The sequence below is a fragment of the Anomaloglossus baeobatrachus genome, chromosome 2, assembly GCF_048569485.1.
Source record: "Anomaloglossus baeobatrachus isolate aAnoBae1 chromosome 2, aAnoBae1.hap1, whole genome shotgun sequence".
NCBI classification, from domain to species: domain Eukaryota; kingdom Metazoa; phylum Chordata; class Amphibia; order Anura; family Aromobatidae; genus Anomaloglossus; species Anomaloglossus baeobatrachus.
Window position 1 is genome coordinate 48,733,679 of NC_134354.1, and position 7,322 is coordinate 48,741,000.

Below are 7,322 nucleotides of genomic sequence, written 5' to 3' on the forward strand. Positions count from 1 at the left end.
CGCAATGTCTCCGTGTATTCTGTGTCATGGTTCTATCAGAGAAAATAGCAAGCGTCATGTGAGGGGACTGCAAAGACATCATTAGAAATGTAGAAAGTAACAGGAGATCCATACCACAAAGGAAGACACTCTACAATGATAGACAAGGTATACACAATATACTTAAAGGGTTATTCCAATCTCCTGTCTTTAGTAGCACATAGCTCCCCTGTTGCCCAGCTTCCTACATGCCAGGGGGCAGAGGGCTCCTAAAAAGTCATGGTTTGGACCAGTGGTAAGGCTGAGCCGCTGGCCCAAACTGTGGACTGTCCGGAAGCAGCTTTGCCTCTAACATGGGAGAAGTGCAGGGACACAAACTGGTAGGATCCAAAAATCTTCAGGGTGACGCAAGCAAATCTCCTATTTACAAGCCCTTTACAATTTTACCTGTATATAAGACGACCACCTATTTAATAAAAGTCTATGCTGCACTATATGGGCCCCTCAAAACCCACCGCTGATTGTTTCTATGAGGTGTCCCTATAATGAGATTCTTTAGGTCCAAGGTGTTGCTGGACATGGACGACGCTGGCAATACAATAGCCAACATAAGGCGCCCTAAGAGTCAGGTACACAAGACAAAGCCAGCACGATATCTATGTACCATCATCAGAAAACAATATAGCGATACTATTACAAAGAGTGAATTCACGCCTTTGGCGTTATTGTTAATGCTGTGCAATGATTTTGTCATCCAGGTGACTGAGGGCTACAACCCTTTGCAGAGTGCCTCGGCCATGCGCTGTGGTATTGATGTCATCTTGTATGTAGGTTCGGATGGTGTAAACAGGGCACACAACACAGCCCTGTACAATGCACTAGAATAGCAAGTCCTGCCGGCTCCAGACACGTATAAACAATTTAGAGCAGGAGCTGACGATCTGTGTGTGAGGTCCTGAGTCCAGCATATCCTAAACTGTGTAGCCAAGCAAGACACAACATTTCTATATGGAGAATTAGGGGGTAAACATTCAGAGTCATTGGTTACATTGCGAAAAGTACTAACAATAGAAGGTTATATGGCAGAGGTGTGTGTGACAGAAAGAGAGAGAGAGAAAGAGAGAGAGAGAGCAAGAGAGAGAAAGAGAGAAAGAGAGAGAAAGAGAGAGAAAGAGAAAGAGAAAGAAAGAGAGGAAGAGAGAAAGAGAGAGAAAGAGAAAGAGAAAGAGAAAGAAAGAGAGAAAGAGAGAAAGAGAGAGAGAAAGAGAGAGAGAGAGAGAGAGAGAGAGAGAAAGAGAGAGAGAGAGAGAGAGAGAGAGAGAGAAAGAGAGAAAGAGAGAAAGAGAAAGAGAAAGAGAAAGAGAGAAAGAGAAAGAGAGAAAGAAAGAGAAAGAAAAAGAAAGGAGAGAAAGAAAGAGAAAGAAAGAGAAAAAGAGAATTTTGTTTACTTACCGTAAATTCTTTTTCTTGTAGTTCCGTAATGGGAGACCCAGACCATGGGTGTATAGCTTCTGCCTCCGGAGGACACACAAAGTACTACACTAAAAAGTGTAGCTCCTCCCTCCGAGCATATACACCCCCTGGATAACCAAATATAGCCAGTTTAGTGCAAAAGCTGAAGGAGAATAGCCACCCACAAGTAGAGATAGAGCAAAAAACCGGAACAACCGGAGCCTCTGTCTACAGCCGGTGATAACACGCGGAACAAGAAACTGCCAACAGGCAACAGGGAGGGTGCTGGGTCTCCCATTACGGAACTATAAGAAAAAGAATTTACGGTAAACAAAATTCTTTTTCTTCATCGTTCCTTATGGGAGACCCAGACCATGGGACGTCTCAAAGCAGTCCATGGGTGGGAAATAAACAGAAAACTGAGAAGTAGGCGAAACCTAACTTCACAAATGGGCGACAGCCGCCTGAAGGATGCGTCTGTCCAAGCTCGCATCTGCCGAAGCATGAGCATGCACTTGGTAGTGCTTCGAAAAGGTGTGCAGACTAGACCAAGTGGCAGCCTGACAGACCTGCTGAGCCGTAGCCTGGTGCCTGAAAGCCCAAGAGGCACCGACAGCTCTGGTCGAGTGTGCCTTGATCCCCGGCGGGGGAGGCACTTGAGTACACTGGTAGGCATCAGAGATGGCCGACCTAATCCAACGAGCCAGGGTCGGTTTAGAAGCCGAGAGGCCCTTGCGCCGACCTGTGGTCAGCACAAAAAGAGAGGTGCACCGCCTAAGAACAGCGGTGCGTGACACATAGATCCGGAGCGCCCGCACCAGATCCAGAGTATGCAACGCTTTTTCAAAGCGATGAACAGGAGCCGGACAAAAGGACGGCAATGAAATGTCCTGGTTAAGGTGGAAAGGAGATACCACCTTAGGGAGAAAGTCCGGAGTCGGACGGAGAACCACCTTGTCTTGATGAAAAACCAAAAAAGGTGACTCCGAAGAGAGAGCAGCTAAATCAGAGACTCTCCTGAGGGAAGTTATGGCCACTAGAAAGACGACTTTCTGTGAAAGACGAAACAAAGAAACCTCCCTAAGAGGCTCAAAGGGGGGTTTCTGCAAGGCCGTGAGGACCAGATTAAGGTCCCAGGGATCCAAAGGCCGCCGGTAAGGTGGAATGATGTGAGATGCGCCCTGCATAAAGGTGCGCACCTGAGCCAGCCGGGCGATATGCCGCTGGAACAACACTGACAGAGCCGAGACCTGTCCCTTGAGGGAATTGAGGGATAGTCCTAGCTGCAGACCGGACTGTAGAAAGGACAGGATGGTCGGCAAGGAAAAAGGCCAAGGGGCATGGCCGGAAGACCGACACCAGGACAGGAAAATTCTCCAAGTCCTGTGATAAATTTTGGCCGAGGAAGACTTCCGAGCCTGAGTCATAGTGGAAATGACTTCGGGAGGAATGCCGGAAGTCGTCAAGATCCAGGACTCAAGAGCCACGCCGTCAATCTGAGAGCCACAGAATTCTGGCGGAAAAACGGATCTTGTGAGAGAAGGTCTGGGCGGTCTGGGAGATGCCACGGCACCTCTACGGACAGATGGAGCAGGTCTGGGTACCAAGCTCGCCTGGGCCAGTCTGGGGCAATGAGGATGACCCGACGGCCCTCCATTCTGATCTTGCGCAAGACTCTGGACAAGAGAGCTAGAGGGGGAAAACACGTAAGACAGACGAAACTGGGACCAATCCTGAACCAGCGCGTCCGCTTCCGTCCACTGAAGGATGCGTTGAACTTCCAACATTGCCAGGCGGCTGCGAGTCCCGCCCTGGTGATTGATGTAGGCAACTGCTGTCGCGTTGTCTGACTGGACTCGAATGTGCTTGCCCGCCAACAGGTGGCGAAAGGCTACGAGAGCTAGGAGCACAGCTCTGATTTCCAGCACATTGATCGAGAGGGCTGATTCGGACGGAGTCCAAGTGCCCTGTGCTCGGTGGTGGAGAAATACTGCTCCCCAGCCGGATAGACTGGCATCCGTGGTGAGGATCACCCAGGAGGGGGCCAGGAAGGAGCGTCCCTGAGACAGAGAGAGGGGCTGAAGCCAACACTGAAGAGAGCTCCTGGTCTGTGGCGACAGAGCCACCAACCTGTGCAAGGAAGAAGTCCGCTTGTCCCAACAGCGGAGAATGTCCAGCTGCAGAGGACGCAGATGGAACTGGGCAAAGGGAACCGCTTCCATTGACGCCACCATCTGACCCAGCACCTGCATTAGGTGCCTGATGGAAAGACGGCGGGGCCTCAGCAGAGAGCGCACCGCCAGATGGAGGGACTGCTGTTTGACTAAGGGCAGCCTGACAAGTGCCGGCAGAGTCTCGAATTGCATCCCTAGGTACGTGAGCTTCTGGGTCGGAGTCAGAGTGGATTTGGGCAGATTGACAAGCCACCCGAATTGAACAAGAGTGGCGAGAGTGAGTGAGACACTCCGCTGACAGTCTGCGCTGGATGAAGCCTTGACTAGAAGGTCGTCCAGGTAAGGAATCACTGCCAACCCCTGGAGGTGCAGAACCGCAACCACTGCTGCCATGACCTTGGTGAATACTCGAGGGGCTAACCCGAAGGGGAGAGCCACGAATTGGAAATGTTCCTCTCCGATTGCAAAATGTAGCCAACGCTGGTGTGAAACTGCAATTGGCACATGCAGATAGGCATCTCTGATGTCGATGGATGCCAGGAAATCTCCTTGGGTCATTGAGGCAATGACTGATCGCAGAGACTCCATGCGAAAATGCCACACCTGAACATGCTTGTTGAGAAGCTTGAGATCCAGGATGGGCCGGAAGGAACCGTCCTTTTTGGGGACTAGGAAGAGATTTGAGTAGAAACCTCTGAACCGTTCCCTGGCGGGAACCGGTACAGTTACTCCGTTGGCCTGCAAGGATGCCACGGCCTGAGAGAAGGCGGCGGCCTTGGAGCAGGGGGGAGTTGACAGAAAAGATCTGTTTGGCGGGCTGGAAGAGAATTCTATCCTGTAGCCGTGGGAGAGGATATCCCGCACCCACTGATCGGAGACGTGTTGAAACCACACGTCGCCAAAGTGGGAGAGCCTGCCACCGACCAAGGACGTTGCTGGCTCGGCCAGATAGTCAAGAGAAGGCCGCCTTGGTGGCAGCAGCTCCTGCGGACTTCTGAGGACGCGGCTTCGTGCGCCATTTGGGCTTCTGGTCCTTGGCTGAGTTAGTGGACGAGGCTGAGGGCTTAGAGGACGACCAGTTGGAGGAACGAAAGGAACAAAACCTCGACTGGTTCCTGCCCTGGACAGGTTTCCTGGTTTTAGTCTGTGGCAAGGAAGTACTCTTCCCGCCAGTAGCTTCCTTAATAATCTCATCCAGTTGTTCACCGAACAGCCTGGACCCAGCAAATGGGAGCCCAGCAAGGTACTTCTTTGAAGAAGCGTCTGCCTTCCACTCTCGAAGCCACAAGATCCTGCGGATAGCGAGGGAATTAGCCGAAGCCACTGCAGTGCGGTGAGAAGCCTCCAGCATGGCAGACATGGCGTAGGCTGAAAAGGCTGAAGCCTGGGAAGTTAAGGCAACCATTTCAGACATAGATTCCCTGGCTAGGGAATGCATCTCCTCTAGAGAAGCAGAAATGGCTTTGAGAGCCCACACTGCTGCAAAAGATGGGGAGAACGAGGCCCCTGCCGCCTCATATACAGATTTGGCCAGAAGGTCAACCTGGCGGTCAGTGGGATCCTTAAGTGAGGTGCCATCAGCCACTGACACAACTGTCCGGGCTGAGAGTCTAGACACCGGAGGGTCTACCTTAGGTGAGTGAGCCCACTCCTTGACCACCTCTGGTGGAAAAGGAGAACGGTCACCAGAACCACGTTTTGGAAAGCGTTTGTCAGGACAGGCCCTGGGCTTGGTCACAGTGGCCTGAAAACTGAAGTGGTTAAAGAACACACTCCTTGTTCTCTTAGGCAAGGTAAACTGGTGCTTTTCTGCCAGAGAGGGTTGTTCCTCTGATACTGGCGGATTGAGGTCCAGTACAGAATTAATGGATGCAATCAAATCACTAACGTCTGCGTCACCCTCGGTCAGATCAATGGGGCACATGGAGGTAGCGTCCGAGCCCCTAGAAAAGACATCCTCCTCGTCCTGCGAGTCAGCTCGTGTATCAGAGCCGCGGGACGAGGAAGGAGAGGAGGGAGAGGGGACCCTGCGTCTCCGTTTAGGAGGACGGGGTCTGGGAGCAGATGAAGAATCCTCTGTGAGCTCTGGAGAGCGAGCCGAAGCAGCAGAGGCGCCCTGAGAAGGGGGCTGATGCATGCTCAGCAGAGTCCGGGACAACTCTCCCATGGAGTCGGCAAAGGACTGGGAGATAGACTTAGAGAAGGATTCTACCCATGCCGGGGGTTCAGCCACCGGGGCCGGAGCAGCCGGAGGGACCACTGGGGAGACTCCAGGCTGAGGCACCACCATGTTAGAGCAGGCATCACAATGTGGATATGTGCTCGGTTCAGGCAGTACGAGCCTACATGCAGTGCATATTGAGTACAGCCTTGCTCCTAGTGTGAGACATGCTGCTGAGGTGGGGGCTCTGCCAGAATGACTCCGAGAGAGTGTATAAGAAAGTCCACAACCGAGGTTGTGGCTTACCAGACCGTTTGTGTGCCCTCCGGATCCCACAGCTCGGACCCCCAGACAGATTAGCAGAGATGCTGCAGCCAGCGCCGATCAGTGTGAGAACGCTGAGAAAATGGCGCCGGAGTGAGGAGAGGGGGCGGGGCTTAGTAAAAGAGCGGGATCCGGAGGGCCAAGGAGATATACAGGGGAGGGAAACATCTCCTCAGAGAGGAGTGTCCTCCCCTGTGTCGAACGGCCGGTGGGCGGAGCCGCACTGTCCCCTTGCATGACTGACATGCAGGGGCAGTGAAAACGAAACTAGGCCTCAGGCGAAGCCGGGCCTAAATTTTACAATGCGGCCGGCGCGCAGGCACCCTCGGCGCGGTTCTCTGGTGAAAACCAGAGAACCGGCCGGAAATGTCACAAAGGTTAAATAACACACTCTCCCCAACATTAAAGTGCAAGGGACCCCCCCCTGACAAGAACGTCTCAATACTTAGCTTGTGAGACGCAGGGCCAGGTCCCTGAGGGATGAGTGCTCCGTCCGGAAGGATCCTGAAAGGGCTGCGGATGGAGACCGGTCTCCTGCAAGGCAGTGAGAACCGTGCTGGCTCCCACTTCAAGCCAGAGCCCGAGGGATGGTGAAGGAGCGCGGCATGTAAGGCTCCAGCCATGAATTAAACCTTAACAACACCGCCGACACAGTGGAGTGAGAAGGGACATGCCGGGGGTCCAGGCTTGGACCCACTTTTCTTCAAACTCTTGAAAATCAAAAATCAGATGAGAATGCATGTGTGGATGTGTGCCTCCTGAACACAAAGCATTGAACTGGCTATATTTGGTTATCCAGGGGGTGTATATGCTCGGAGGGAGGAGCTACACTTTTTAGTGTAGTACTTTGTGTGTCCTTTAGAGGCAGAAGCTATACACCCATGGTCTGGGTCTCCCATAGGAACGATGAAGAAAGAGAAAGAAAGAGAGAAAGAAAGAGAAAGAAAGAGAAAGAAAGAGAAAGAGAAAGAAAGAGAGAAAGAAAGAGAGAAAGAAAGAGAGAAAGAAAGAGAGAAAGAAAGAGAAAGAAAGAGAAAGAAAGAGAAAGAAAGAGAGAAGAAAGAGAGAAAGAAAGAGAAAGAAAGAAGAAGAGAAAGAAAGAGAAAGAAAGAGAAAGAAAGAGAAAGAAAGAGAGAAAGAGAGAAGAAAGAAAGAGAGAGAGTATAGACCTTAAGGGTGCGTTACACGCTGCGACATTGTTAGCGATGTCGCAAGGGATTGCACCCGCCCCA

General features: G+C 51.8%; 1 protein-coding gene across 1 annotated transcript in view; it reads right to left on the reverse strand.

The window, feature by feature from the left end:
• PAXBP1 (PAX3 and PAX7 binding protein 1) overlaps positions 1–7,322 on the reverse strand; it is a 149,037-nt gene that overhangs the window by 42,451 nt on the left and 99,264 nt on the right. The window lies entirely within an intron of this gene.